This window comes from Leptonychotes weddellii, chromosome X, assembly GCF_054177405.1.
Source record: "Leptonychotes weddellii isolate Sample4059 chromosome X, ASM5417740v2, whole genome shotgun sequence".
In the NCBI taxonomy this organism is placed as follows: domain Eukaryota; kingdom Metazoa; phylum Chordata; class Mammalia; order Carnivora; family Phocidae; genus Leptonychotes; species Leptonychotes weddellii.
In genome coordinates, this window is record NC_138385.1 from 22,689,752 (window position 1) to 22,704,178 (window position 14,427).

The window sequence follows — 14,427 nt, forward strand, 5'->3', positions numbered from 1 at the left end:
AGAGGCAGGGCATGTTGGCGGCCCTGCAGACCTGACAAAGTCTCTGCCAGCTCACTGTGGAGCTGCACAGCAAAGATGTTCCAAGGATCCCGCATTGGGCAGAAAAGGCTATGCCCCAGTCCTTCCACCTTGCCCGGTCATTAGCCGTGGACATCCCAAGAGCAGTGTGACCCTCAGCTCAAAATCTGAGGTGGACTCTGAAGGTCCTAACGGCTGCCGGCACTCTTTGCGGCTGGGCAGTTAGTCCTTTCTGGAAGCGGGCTCTGAGCGTTGCCTCTCTGCCACAAAAACAATAAAAAGTGGTATAAAAAAATTAATAAAACCTCAATAAAACCAAAAGCTGGCTTTAAAAAAATTAATTCAGTTTATTAAAGCTTCCGCCTTTTGTGGCAGAATTTGCAAAATTGTGCTGCAAGTGGAATCTATGGGCACAGATCTGCAAAGAGGGGACATTTAGACTATGTTGAATGGTATCAGGTAAAAACAAGTAGCCTTCAAAGCCCTGCCTTCCACGGTGGGGCCTTTAAGTCCCTCATCGTTTTAAACCAGCCTTCCTTCCACTGCTCTGTAAATAAGGAACTGATTTTTAATGATCTGAAATTAAGAAAAAGCTACCCCTCCTAGAAAACCAGAGAGGATCGTTATATCAGGAAGGGCTTGGCTGGGACCTTGGACAGGGTATGTGAATGTGCCCTTGAATCCCTGAGGATTCAGAGATTTGGTGGACCCAGTTTGCCTCAACTGCCCAACTCCCTGAGATTTCCTGCCAGTTTCTGCACTGGCTTGACAGGCATAATTCAAATGGGAAAACCTCACAGTCATTCCAGTTTTCTGGAGCTCCATGATAACATGTAGTAACAGCTGATAGGATGTATTCCACACATTGTATTATGGAATTTCTTCAAGGAATTGCTAAAATATATGGAGCTGATTGTTTTGTAGTACTCCTACATGTTTTACCTAGATTAGATTCTAGATTGTCAATAGATCCATTAAATGGCTCTGGAGACTTAGCACAGTAACTATTCAGAACATTTGATCAACCTTAGTGGCAGAAATGGAAGAAACTGCACTGTCCAGTATGCTGATCACTAGCCACATGTGACTACCGAGCACCCAAAATGTTGGTAATTCGACTGGAAATGTGCTAGAAGTGTAAATACATGCAGGATGTCAAAGAGTTGGTATGAAAAAGAAAAAGGAATGTGAAATATCTCATAATTTTCCATACTGATGAATATTGATGTATTTTGGATATATTAGAGAAAATACATTAAGGTTTATTTGACCTGTTTCTTTTAACTCTTTTTAATGGAGCTACTAGTATTTAAAATCACACATGCGGAGGTGCCTGGCTGGCTCAGTCGGAAGGACGTGGGACTCTTGATCTGGTCGTGAGTTTGAGCCCCACATTGGGTGAAAAGATTGCTAAAATAAATTTTTAAAAATAATTTTTTTTAAATCACACATGTAGCTCACATTTGTGACTTGCATCGTATTTCTATTGTACCGTGCTGCACGAGATATTTACTGTGAAGTTTCTTGAATCCCTGTTCTTTTAAAAAAATTATTTATTTTTTGAAATTCCAGTATAATTAACATACAATTTGAATTCCTCTTCTTTCGACTCACTCGGAGTTTCAACTAGCACAGCAATGTTGGTAAACCCATCCTTCTGGCTTGCTAAGGCTTTAACTGTATAAAGGCTGATGTATGTCATTACTGTGTTCATCTTCAGTTCTCCCTAATCTTTTGATTGATGGGGAGGTGACGTGAAGATATCCAGCGTCTATCCACAATGGAAAGTGCACATCGAGAGAGGGGAACATGATGGGAAGGTCCTAAGCAGGGGCAGCAACAAAACAACAAAACCCGCATTAAGTTATCCTGCCCCGCGTGTGATAATGGTTCCAGCGAGTCCTTTTGTTGACCGACCTGTGAAGGCCAACCTTCTAGGTGTGCATTCAGCTGAGATCCTGCGGCTGTGTACCACTGTGTACCGCCCGGGCACTCGGCTGGACATCTGGTGCAGGAGGATGAACCGAGCGGCGGCCGGGCAGTGCGGCTGGAGCGGCTCCAGGAGGGCCCAGGCACCGCGAGCCCGGCAGGGAGGGGGAGGGGGGTGGCGGAGAAGGAGGAGGAGGAGGTGGCGGAGGCGGCGACAAAGGAGGAGGTGATAGCATCCGGGGCCGCGACGCCGGAAGATGGGGCGGGCTGCTGCTTCCCTAAGCCCGGAAAACCCCGGAGTCACCGCTTCTGCGCGGCGGAGCCGATTCCCCGGAGCCGCCACCACCGCCCTGTCGCCTCCGCTGGGAGTGGCCGGGTCCCCGGGCTCCGCGTTCACGCGCCTCCCGCCTGATTCGGGGTTGGGCTTGCCCGCCCGCCCGCTCCCCAAAGCCGAGCTGGTTGGAAAGGACCAATAAAATAAATCAAACTCTTGGCTAGCCAGACTAAGGTAGGAAGGAAGAAAAGGAGGAAGGGGAGGTAAAATATTAGTAATGACGTTGTGGATAAAAACAGATCTATATTAAAAGACTTTAAAGAGAATCTCGTGTGCAACGAATGTGAATATACAGAAGGAATGATGGATTTCCTGGCAAACTATAAGCTACCAAAATTGGCCCAAGAAGGAGAAAACCGGAAGAGAGCAGTAACTGTAGAAGAGAATGGGAAGTCAGCAGGTCCGGGTGCTTTCGTAGCGAAGTCCTAGATAACCTTTAAGAAACAAATAATTTTAATGTCATTTGGTCCCTTCTAGACCAGTGTTTTTCAAAACATCTGTAGTGAAGGACCCGTTTTTTAAAAATTTTACAATTATTGTGGATATATACTTTTGTAAAAGTTAATAAGAGTATTAGAGAAATGAAATAAGCAAAGTGCAAGCGCAATTTTTAAATTTTAGTATTCATCAGAAATAAATTACATTTCATTAAATATAATCAAAACCAATTTAACATAGAGACAAAAAAGTAATTACAAAAATGGCATGCATTGTTCATGGATGAGTCCAGCGATCACTGCTTGGATGTCATAGCAATGTCTAATTGCTATTAAGATTTCTAGGGGCACCTGGGTGGCTGAGTCGTTAAGCGTCTGCCTTCGGCTCAGGTCATGATCCCAGGGTCCTGGGATCGAGCCCCACATCAGGCTCCCTGCTCAGCGGGAAGCCTGCTTCTCCCTCTCCCACTCCCCCTGCTTGTGTTCCCTCTCTCACTGTCTCTCTCTCTGTCAAAAAATAAATAAAATCTTTAAAAAAAAAAAAAAGATTTCTAAACCCTCTCCACTTCTGTACTTATCCCCTCAGGGGTTGGTAACAAACAGTCCAGGGACTGGCACCAGTTCTCAGACCACAGAAACAGATGGAAAGATCCCAGATTAATTTTTTAAAGTTAGTATAGTCTTACATATGGTTATATGATACTAAAATATTTGTACAAAATATACATATAGAAATTCCAAATAAAATCTTAATAAGCGGAATCTAGCAGTGTAGCAAAAGAATAATGCACCATGACCAAGTAGGGTTTATTTCAGAAATGCAAAAATGATTCAACATTAGGAAGTTTATCAACATAATTTAGGACATGAAACAATTAAAGGAGAAAACCTATAGTATTATGTTAATAGAAACTGAAAAGGCATTTGAAAATTCAGCAGCCATTCTTTTTTTTTAATTTTTTTACATAGGCTCCACACCCAGGGTGGAGCCCAACACAGGACCTCAGCTCACAACCCTGAGATTCAGATCTGAGCTGAGATCAAGAGTCAGATACTCAGGGTGCCTGGGTGGCTCAGTCGTTAAGCGTCTGCCTTCAGCGCAGGTCATGATCCCAGGGTTTTGGGATCAAGCCCCGCATCGGGCTCCCTGCTCGGCGGGAAGCCTGCTTCTCCCTTTCGTACTCCCCCTGCCTGTGTTCCCTCTCTCGCTATGTCTCTGTCAAATAAATAAATAAAATCTTAAAAAAAAGAGAGATGCTCAACCAACTGAGTGCCCCTTCAGGAGCCATTCTTAATAAATATTTCAAGTAAAATAGAAATTTATTTATTTATTTTTTAAAATAGAAATGTAAAAGAAACTACTTAGCTATGATAAAGATTGCTTACCAAAACTCAACAGCAAACATTATACTAACTGATAAAATAGTAAAGTCATTTTCATTAAAATCGTGAATGAGAGAAGGATGCTGTCACCACTATTCTTCAACATCATTTTGGGTGCTCTAACTAATCTAGAAGACAAGACAAAGAAGTATTATGTGTAGCCTACTGTTAATTGTCTTCAAAATTCTGTTCTCCCCTTCTTCCTTTGAAATATAGTTTGAGCTAAGGACATGGCTGGGAGACTACATTTCCCAGTTTCTCCTGAAGCTAAGTGCAGCCATATGACTGTGTTTGCACCAGTGGAATGTGCATGGATGTGATGAGGTCAACATATCCCTCAAGTGCTTAAAAGGAAGTTGTTTATCCTAGACTTTTCTCCCACCCTGTTCCTCACGGGCTGGAACATAGATGTGACTGTAACTTGACCTCAATCATGCAGATGAGTAGAACACTCCAGTAGATGGCAGGGCAATAAGATGAAAGGAACATGGGTCACTGAATAACCTGGAGGAGCAAGGGTATTTGTTCACCAGCCTGGGCTGGTCAGCGACTGTGTAAGAAAGAAAGAAACTTCGATCTTATTTACACCACTATATTTCTCTCTCTCTTTTTCTCCCTCTCTCTCAGGGGTGTTCAGCTTTTACCACAACTAAAATGATAGGAATTCACATTAGAAAGAATATGCAAGCATTAAAAAAAAAAAAAAGAAAGAATATGCAAGCATTATCCGATTTATTTTTTATTTGTTATTTTTATTATAAGATTTTATTTTTTTTAAAGTAATCTCTACACCCAGTGTGGGCCTCGAACTTACAACCTCGAGATCAAGAGTCACATGCTCCACTGACTGAGCCAGTCAAACGCCCCCCAAATTATCCTATTTAAAAAATTACATTTGTAGAAAACTTACTAGATTCTAGTTTTACAAAAACTGCCAGAAGTAATATAAGTTTTTGGTGAGATGGTTAACTATATGAAAATAGGCAAAAACCAATAATATTTATGTTATCAATAACCAGCTAGAAATAGTAATGGGAAAGTATTCCATTCACAACACTGACAAAAATTTCAAATGCTTAGGAGTGAGGGGTGCCTGGCTGGCTCAGTAAGTGGAGCGTGAGACTCTTGATCTTGGGGTTGTGAGTTCAAGCCCCACATTGAGGGTAGAGATTACTTAAAACTTAAAAAAATACCTAGGAATGAATGGAAGAGGAAATATACAGAATTTATATGAAGAACAGCATAGCTTCTTATTGAAGAACATAAAATAAAATCTGAAGAGGGGCGCCTGGCTGGCTCAGTCGGTGGAGCCTATAACTCTTGATCTCAGAGTCCTGAGTTCGAGTCCCATGTTGGGTGGAGAGATTACTTAAAAAAAAAGATCTGGGGCGCCTGGGTGGCTCAGTTGGTTAAGCGACTGCTTTCAGCTCAGGTCATGATCCTGGAGTCCCTGGATCGAGTCCCGCATCGGGCTCCCTGCTCGGCGGGGAGCCTGCTTCTCCCTCTGACCCTCCCCCCTCTCGTGTGCTCTATCTCTCTCATTCTCTCTGTCTCAAATAAATAAATAAAATCTTTAAAAAAAAAAAGATCTGAAGAAATGGAAAGGACATAATGTCATAAGAACAGTAATCTTCCCCAAATGACAAATATAATGCAATTCAAATAGGACTCTTATAAAAATCTCATATTATTTAATTAATCATAAAAATTAATATATTATTTATTGTTTTAAATGAATGAAATATTCATATGGTCCAAGTTCAGAAGTTACCAAGAGTCATGCAGCTCTCTTCACCCCTCCCCCACCCCTCCCTCACCCCTCCCCTAGCCACTCAGTTATCTTCTGCATAGACAATTTAGGTCACAAGTTTCTCCCATTTACTTTCAGAGATATTTGAATCATTTTTTTACACAACATTCCCACTGTTCTTCATATTGCTTTGTCTTAACAATGTAACTTTGGTGCTCGCTTCAGCAGCACATATACTAAAATTGGAACGATACAGAGAAGATTAGCATGGCCCCTGCGCAAGGATGACGCGCAAATTCGTGAAGCGTTCCATATTTAAAAAAAAAAAAACAAAAAAACAATGTAACTTTGAGATGTACCTAAAGAGCTTGCTTCTTGTTCCTTTGTGTATACAGAATTTCATTTTAGGGATACATCATTGTTTAACTAGTTCTCTTTCGATGGACTTTAATATTTATTTTTTATTTTATTTTTTTGATGGACTTCAATATTTAAAATACCTTACCAATCTCCTTCTATTACAAATAATACTTCAATGAATAGCATTGTATATATGATTTGTATATTCCCAACTATATATATATATATGATATATTTCTAGACATAGAATTTCTGAGTCAAGCAGCATGTACATTTTAAATGCTTGTAGATGGTGCCAAACTGCTCTCCATATAAGTTGTATCAATTTATATTCCTACCAACAATGTATGAAAGTGGGTGTTTTCCTGCATTCTCACAAAAATAGCATTTTATTAAACTTTTTGGTCTTTGTGTATCTGTGAAGTGTGGTTTCATTTCACATTTTACTAATTATGATGAAGTTTGAACATGTTTTCATACATTGAAGAGCCATTTATATCTATGTTTTGTGAACTGTATGCTCATATTCTTTGCCCGTTATTCTACTGGGTTGTCGCTTATTTTCTTCGTGATTTTATTGTGACTCCCTACATGTTATGGAAATTGGTCCTTTGTGAGATTAGTTGCAAGTATATTTTACCAGATATTAAAGGTACCATAGAATCACCATAATCAAAACATATTGATTCCTGTATGGTATGTATACAGGAATAAAAACTTGATCAATGAAATATAATTGTCCAGAAACAAAATCCAAATAAGCATTGTAAATTAATAGATAACAAAAGCAGCACTTTAATTCAATTGTTTGATAAACTGATGTTGACACAACTGGCTATCCACGTGAAAGAAAACAGCCATGCCCCTATCTCATACCATATCAGAAATATAACTTAGATATTTTATTATTTTACTTATTTACTTATTTTAATAAAATTATTTTAGAGTCCAGAAATAAACCTATTCATATATAGTCAATTATTTTTAAATAAAATTATTTTGAAACAATTTTAGATTTACAGAAAAATAGCAAAGATAGTATAGAGTTTCCATATACCTTTCACCCCGTTTCTTTTATTAACACCTTATATTAACATAGATGGTACATTTGTCATAATTTGTTCAAATACAGCAATATTGATTCATTTTTATCAACTAAAGTCCATACTTTATTTAGATTTCCTTAGTTTTACCCTAATGTCCTTTTTCATTTAGATTTCCTTAGTTTTACCCTAATGTCCTTTTTCATTTCCAGGATCCCATCCAGGATACCACATTACACTTAGTAGTCATATTTCACTGGGCCCTTTTTGATTGTGACAGTTTCTCAGACTTTCCTTGCTTTTCATTACCTTGACAGCTTTGAGGAATACTGGTCGGGTATTCTGTAGTATGTTCCTCGGCTGAGGTTTGTCTTCTCAATATTAGACTTGTGTTATGGGTTTTGAAGAAGACCACCACAGAGGTAACATGCCATGTCATCACATATTAGCAAAGAGCACATATTATCAAAATAACATCATCGTTCCTATCAACCTTGATCACCTGTTTGAGGTAGCGTTTGTCAGTCTTCTCTACTGGAAAATTGCTCCCAGCCCCCCCGCCCCCCGCCAATGCTCTACTCTTTGGAAGGATGCCACAGTGCACAGTCCACACTTAAGTAGTGGGAAGTTATGATGCACCTCCTTGAGGGCAGAGTGTATACATAAATTATTTGGAATTCTTCTGAGTGGGAGATTTGTCTCTTCTCCCCTATTTCTTTATATAATCATTTATTTATAATAGTATGAATCTACTTTGTACTTATAATTTAACACTACTATTTCTTGTTACTTAAGTTGTTCCAACTTTGATTATCAGGAGCTCTTTCAGTTTGGCTCCTGTGTCCCTTTGACCTACCTTCATCATTGTGGATTTTTTTGAAGATTTTATTTATTTATTTAGAGAGAACAAGCAGGGGGAGGGGCATAAGGAGAGGGAGAGAATCTCAAGCAGACTCTCTACTGAGCACGGAGCCGACATTTGGCTTAATCTCACAACCCTGAGATCATGACCTGAGCTGAAACCAAGAGTTGGATAATTAACTGACTGTGCCACCTGGGTGCCCCTGAAGGTAGATTATTTTAAAGGATTTTTTAAAAGCTTATTCAGTTTTATTTTATTTTTGGTAATCTCTACACCCAATGTGGGACTTGAACTCATGACCCCAAGATCAAGAGTTGCATGCTCTTCCAGCTGAGCCAGCCAGGCGCCCCTGAAGGTAGATTTTTTTGTTTTAAAGATTTTAGTTATTTATTTGACAGAGAGAGACACAGCGAGAGAGGGAACACGAGCAGGGGGAGTGGGAGAGGGAGAAGCAGGCTTCCCGCTGAGCAGGGAGCCCGATGCGGTGCTCGATCCCAGGATCCTGGGATCATGACCTGAGCCAAAGGCAGATGCTTAACGACTGAGACACCCAGGCACCCCTCATTAGGATATACTTCTAAGAATGCTTATGGCAGGGATTGAGCCCCGCATTGGGCTCCCTGCTCGGTGGGAAGCCTGCTTCTCCCTCTCCAGCTCCGCCTGCTTGTGCTGTCTCTCTCTGTGTCAAATAAATAAATAAAATCTTAAAAAAAAGAAAAAGAATGCTTATGGCAGCATTGTTTGTGGAGGCAAATCTGGAAACTACCTGAATGTTTAGCAGTAGGAAAGTAGATATAGTTATCCATATTACGGAATTTGACACAGCTATTAAAATATGAATTAGATATATAATTTATTGATCTGAAGATTTTCATGAAGCCTCATAAAATGAAAAAAGGTTATTGCAGAACAATGTGTATGGCATGAGTTTTTTTGGGGGGGTAACAACCAACAGCAATGGCAACATCTAGGTGGCCATGGAACACAACTCAAGGTTGTCTCACCTGGGCCAGAGGCGAGGAAGCTGGCACTATTCCCTGCCAGTCCTGTCAGGGTATGGCCTCATTTCTTTTGGCTGGCTTGAGGGATTTTCAGAGGCTTCCACTTAGCCATTTCTATCATAATGGCTTCTACTTGTTAGGTGAGGGAACAATTTGAGGGTTCTTCTAACTGCTGAATATGTCTCTTCCAATAATATACTCAGGGACCAGAGAAATGACCACAGAAAGGGTGTGGATCCATTGGCTTCACTGTAAGACTTGGGCCAAGACTCCATTTCCTATGAAGCCTCCACACATCGCACTCTAACAGAGGGCCCCATGATGGTGCTTTAGGTTCCCTGACATCAGCTCCACAAAATATGGGTATTCCTTTCCCCCCTACTTTACCGTCACACTGATGAATGGCTTAGGTCCTGTGGAGGCAGAGTTGCTGGAATCATAACTGTATATATTTGCTGTGGATTTGCAGGGTCCTTCCTCAAGGGGACTTGGCCTTTCTTCACTTGATCAATTCTGGGTCTGAGAGACTGCTCAGGGATGGAAACTCGACAAAGGATCAGATTTTTCCACTGTGGCAACCGACAGTCTACTGCTCAAGTAGTCTTGATTTGTTTATCTTTATTTTTTTAATTTTATAAGAAATACTCTTGCTGGTTTCTGTTATGAGCTGAATTGTGTCCCCCCAAAATTAGTATGTTGAAGTCCTAACCCTCAGTATCTTAGAATGTGACATATTTGGAGATAGGGCCTTTAAGGAAATAATTAAGGTAGAATGAGGTCATTTGGGTAGGCCCGAATCCAATATGACTGGTCTCCTTATAAGAAGAATAAATTAGGACACAGACAACACACAGGCAACCATGTGAGGACACAGTGAGAAGGCAGCTATCTTTAAGCCAAGGAGAGAGACCTCGGAAGAAACTGACCCTGCCAACAATTTGACCTTGGACTTCTAGCTTCTAGAACTGTGAGGAAGAATCTGACCTTGCCAACAATTTGATCTTGGACTCCTAGTTTCTGGAACTGTGAGGAGATAAATTTCTGTTGTTTAAGCTACGAAGTCTGGTATTTTGTTATGACGCCCCAAGTGAACTGGTCCAGCTTGCCATCTGTATTGTTCCCAAGAATGCCATAGTTTACTAGCCATCTCTACAGATCCTTGCAGATCAAAGCCCCATCTTTGCCATTCCAGATTTGGTGTCTATAATGGTTATTACACTTTCCTTGACTCTGACAGTTAACTGCTGCCACCTGTCCTCTGCTATTTTAGAATCCTATCATCCCCATTGACACCAAGGAGCCTAAATTACATAATCGTCTCCCCTATCATGAACCTTGACCCACAGAAGACAACCACCATGGAGCTTTTCCACAATGCCAGTAACACATTCCTTGTTGCCTTAATAAAAAAAAGTGTCCTCTGGGCCCTTCCAGGGGACGCCATCAACTAGCGTGCTTTCTGGTCTTACATAAGGAAGCCATTCTAATGTGCCCACCGCTCTGAGCTTTTTGACCCTTCTCTCTGTACTCTGTCAAGGCAATTCCAACAACTCCACTTCATTTACTATATAGGCTTTGTTGTTTCCAAGTTTCAAGGAGCCATTCCAGCAGCATACTAGCACTGACTCCAGGTATCCCTGCCAGGATGTGGAATCCTGAGTCATGGGAGAGTGCTCCAATATCAAAAACTCTTCCATATCTAGTTTTATATTCTTCCCTGGTCCAGCCCCCTCAAGATCCATTCCCAGGTTTATGCTCTCAATTCCAGCAAGTATATATTCACTAAGTCCTACAACTATTCAGTGAATAATCTCTTTTATCTCCTACCAGAAATGGTATTTCTCTGCTTGGGCCATACTAAGAATTGTCCCTAAAAGAAATATGCTGAGGTGGGGACGGATCTTAAGGAAGACAAGCATCATCCTCCTGTGTAACTCTTATCACTCTCACAATCAAATTTGGAACTGATTTTTAGCCTAGACTGACCCTTTCTGGAAGGAATTAAAAAAGATAAAAGTTCCCATGAAGGCCTTCTGCTTCCTTACTGTTCCTTGACTTAATAATTGGCTAACCAAGCTTGTCATCTGCTTTCTTTAGGGTTTCTATGGTCATTGACAAGAGCAAACCAACTCCCTGATTTTCAAAGTTTTCATCTTTCAAGTGCTAGAGCTATTGCATGAACTGGTGCATTTCCTTCCATTTGTATCCTATCCCAATCCAGCATAGGTGAGAGTCTCATCAATTGTCATTCTACAGCATGCCAGAGATTGCCACCACTCTACCTACCAGCAGTAGTGAGGTCTTTGTGTTCCTATGTTGTATGAGTAATCTAATTCCAGAATCCCATCCTGAAGGTCTACTTCAAAAGACCACTTCTGGTACCAGCTGTCTTACTTTGGGCGAAACAGACCCTCAGAGAAGTATTTGAGAGCAAGTGGTTTATTTGGAAAATAATCCCAGGAAGCCAAGGAGGGAAGTGGGGAAGTGAGACAGGTAAGACAGGGAAAGCAATACAAGGTCTGTTAATGAGCAGGTTAGTGCTGTGGGCCACGGGGACTTGACTCTCTTGGGACCTCAGGAAGACAAAATAGAACATGCATCAGGGTTTCCATTCAGGAAACAAGGACGCTGGGATATTTTTCCTACATTCATGTTCATCACTGAGAGGTTTGCTCCTATGGACCTTAACTCCATGCCACTTCTGGCTAAGCACACTCCTGTGGCCAGCAAGTCATCAGGCAGAGTCACAGGTGCCTGCAGTAAGGAGTCATTGAAAGAGAAAGGACGAATGCCTAGGGGACACTGGGAGGGCCAGCAACACAGGATGTTAACCTTTTCTTTACATACACTTGTGTCCTTTTTCTGGTTGAAGCAAGCATGTGCCCTGTGCACTGGCTTCCAAGGGGCAGGAAGATGAAAGATTTCCTCATTTAGACTTTATAGTGGGTAGTGCAGTCCACCAAGGCTGTACACACTGGGGACTCCCCCCCAGATAGGAAGAGGAATTGGATGTTGGACAGAAAAAAATTCCACTATGCACACATTTCTTTTTTAAGATTTTATTTATTCATCTGAGAGAGAGAGAGAGAGAGCATGAGTAGGGGGAGGTGCAGAGGGAGAAGCAGACTCCCTGCTGAGCAGGGAGCCAGACATGGGGCTCGATCCCAGGACCCCGGGATCATGACCTGAGCCCAAGGCAGACGCTCAACCGACTGAGCCACCCAGGCGCCCTCCCCACTATGCACACATTTCATGATCAAGTTAGGTCTCTGTGACATGTGGTGATGTTCACTCACAGCCATTTATGCCTACTTGTCACTCAGAGATGTTTTTGTCTGCATGTAACTGGATCAATACAAGAGCTGAAAAGTATGGGTCTCTGGTTTGTTAGTTTATTTTCCCCTCACAGAACAAGAAGGCTGGAAGTCAGCGGTAGCTGGCATTTCTTCAGCAGCTCAACAATATCAGGGCTGAGGGCTGCACAGATCTCTTGGCCTTTCCCTCAGTGTCACCAGATGACTTCTATGGCTCCACATTTGAGGCAAGAATAAGGAAGAAGAGGAAGGGACCATATTGTGTCAGGAAAGCAACCGTTTTCTCAAGGAATCCATGCATGAGTTTCCTCTGTCTGCTCTAACACAGCTCCGTGAATGTAGTGGCTTAAAGCAACACAAGCTTATCCTCTTACCGTTCTGGATGTGAGAAGTCTGAAATGGGTTTTGCTAGGCTAAAATCACAGTGTTGGTAGGGTTGCCGTCCTTCTCTGGGCTCTAAGGGAATCCTGGTTTCCTTGCCAGAAGGTGCCTGTATTCCTTGACTGGTGGTTCCCTTCCATCTTCACAGCCAGTCACATCACTGTGACTTCTGCTTTTTTCATCACATCTCTGACTTTCTGGCCCTCCATCTGCCACATTGAAAAATCTTTGTGATGACCTTGGGCCCACCTGGATAATCCGGGATACGCTCCCTCTTCTTTTTTTTGTTGTTTCACAGTTTTATTTAAATTTTAGCTACTTAACATATAGTGTAATATTGGTTTCAGGAGTAGAATTTAGTGATTCGTCACTTATGTATAACATCCAGTGCTCACGCTCCCTCTTCTAAGGTCAACTGATTAGTAAGCATAATTCCATCAGCAACCTTAATTCTTTGCCGTGTAACCCAACAGATGCACAGGTTCTGGGGATTAAGATGTGATTGAGGGGACCATGATTTGCCTACCACAACCCATTTTTGCCTCATTGGCCAAAATTCTAGCTGGAAGGAGGCTTGAGAGTGGGAGCTGGATTAGCTGAACAACAGCGTCTGCCATATCTTGCTAGCACTTCTTGAAGTTTGTAATTACATATTTCTTGTGTGATTTTTTTCCCCTAGTAGATCCTATATTCCACGAGAGCAAGAACCATGTCTGTTTTGCTCACCATTGTATTTTCAGCATATAACATGGTACCTGACATAAGAGCAGCTCAGTAAATTTTTAGTGCATAAAGGAATGCATGAACAAGTACAGAGACACAAACACATGCACACATATGGAAAAGCATACTGTAGCATTTTCTGGGTCATAGCCAAGAAATGGAAGCAATCTAACTGTTCATCTATAGGAAACTGGTTATATAAATTGATTGATTTTTGAAAAGTAAACCCCTGGTACATGTCTACAAAAGAATATTCAGCCTTTGTAAACAATGAGACTGATCTGAAGTGCAGGGACATGAAAGGATGTTCATTATTTGTCACTAAGGGAAAATGCAAGTTGCAGAACAGCACGTATTGTATGACCCTATTTGTGTGATAGAGAATAAACTGAAGCTTATTGCCCTCGGGAAGGAAGAACACAAGGAACCAGAAAAAACAAAGAGTCAAATTCTTGGCCTTGGATTGTTCTGGGAACCCACACCAAGCACATTCCTGTCTCATGGTCTTTGCACTGATTGTTCTTTCTGTCTCCAGTACTCCTTCCTCACATATTAACATATTGATATTAATTAACATTAATGTTAACAGCTTGCTCTCCTCTTTCATTAAGTCTCTGTCCAATATCATCTTCTTATAGAGGGCCTGACTTGACCACCCTGTCTTAAACAGCATGCCCTATCACTCTCCATTCCCATGATCCACTTTATTTTACATGACATTATATATCTATTTAATTGTTTATTTTTTATTTATTTTTATTTATTTATTTATTTTTTAAAGATTTTATTTATTTTTTAGAGAGCGAGCGAGAGAGAAACAGCATGAGAGGGGAGAGGGTCAGAGGGAGAAGCGGGCTCCCCGCTGAGCCGGGAGCCCGATGTGGGACTCGAT

The 14,427-nt window shown here is 41.3% G+C and overlaps 1 non-coding gene across 1 annotated transcript; it reads left to right on the forward strand.

Annotated features, from left to right (window-relative positions):
* The first annotated feature begins 6,063 nt into the window (after positions 1-6,063).
* On the forward strand, positions 6,064-6,170 carry LOC115944015 (U6 spliceosomal RNA). The gene has a single exon (XR_004078586.1). It is a non-coding gene; the product is annotated as a U6 spliceosomal RNA (small nuclear RNA).
* The last annotated feature ends 8,257 nt before the right edge of the window (positions 6,171-14,427 follow it).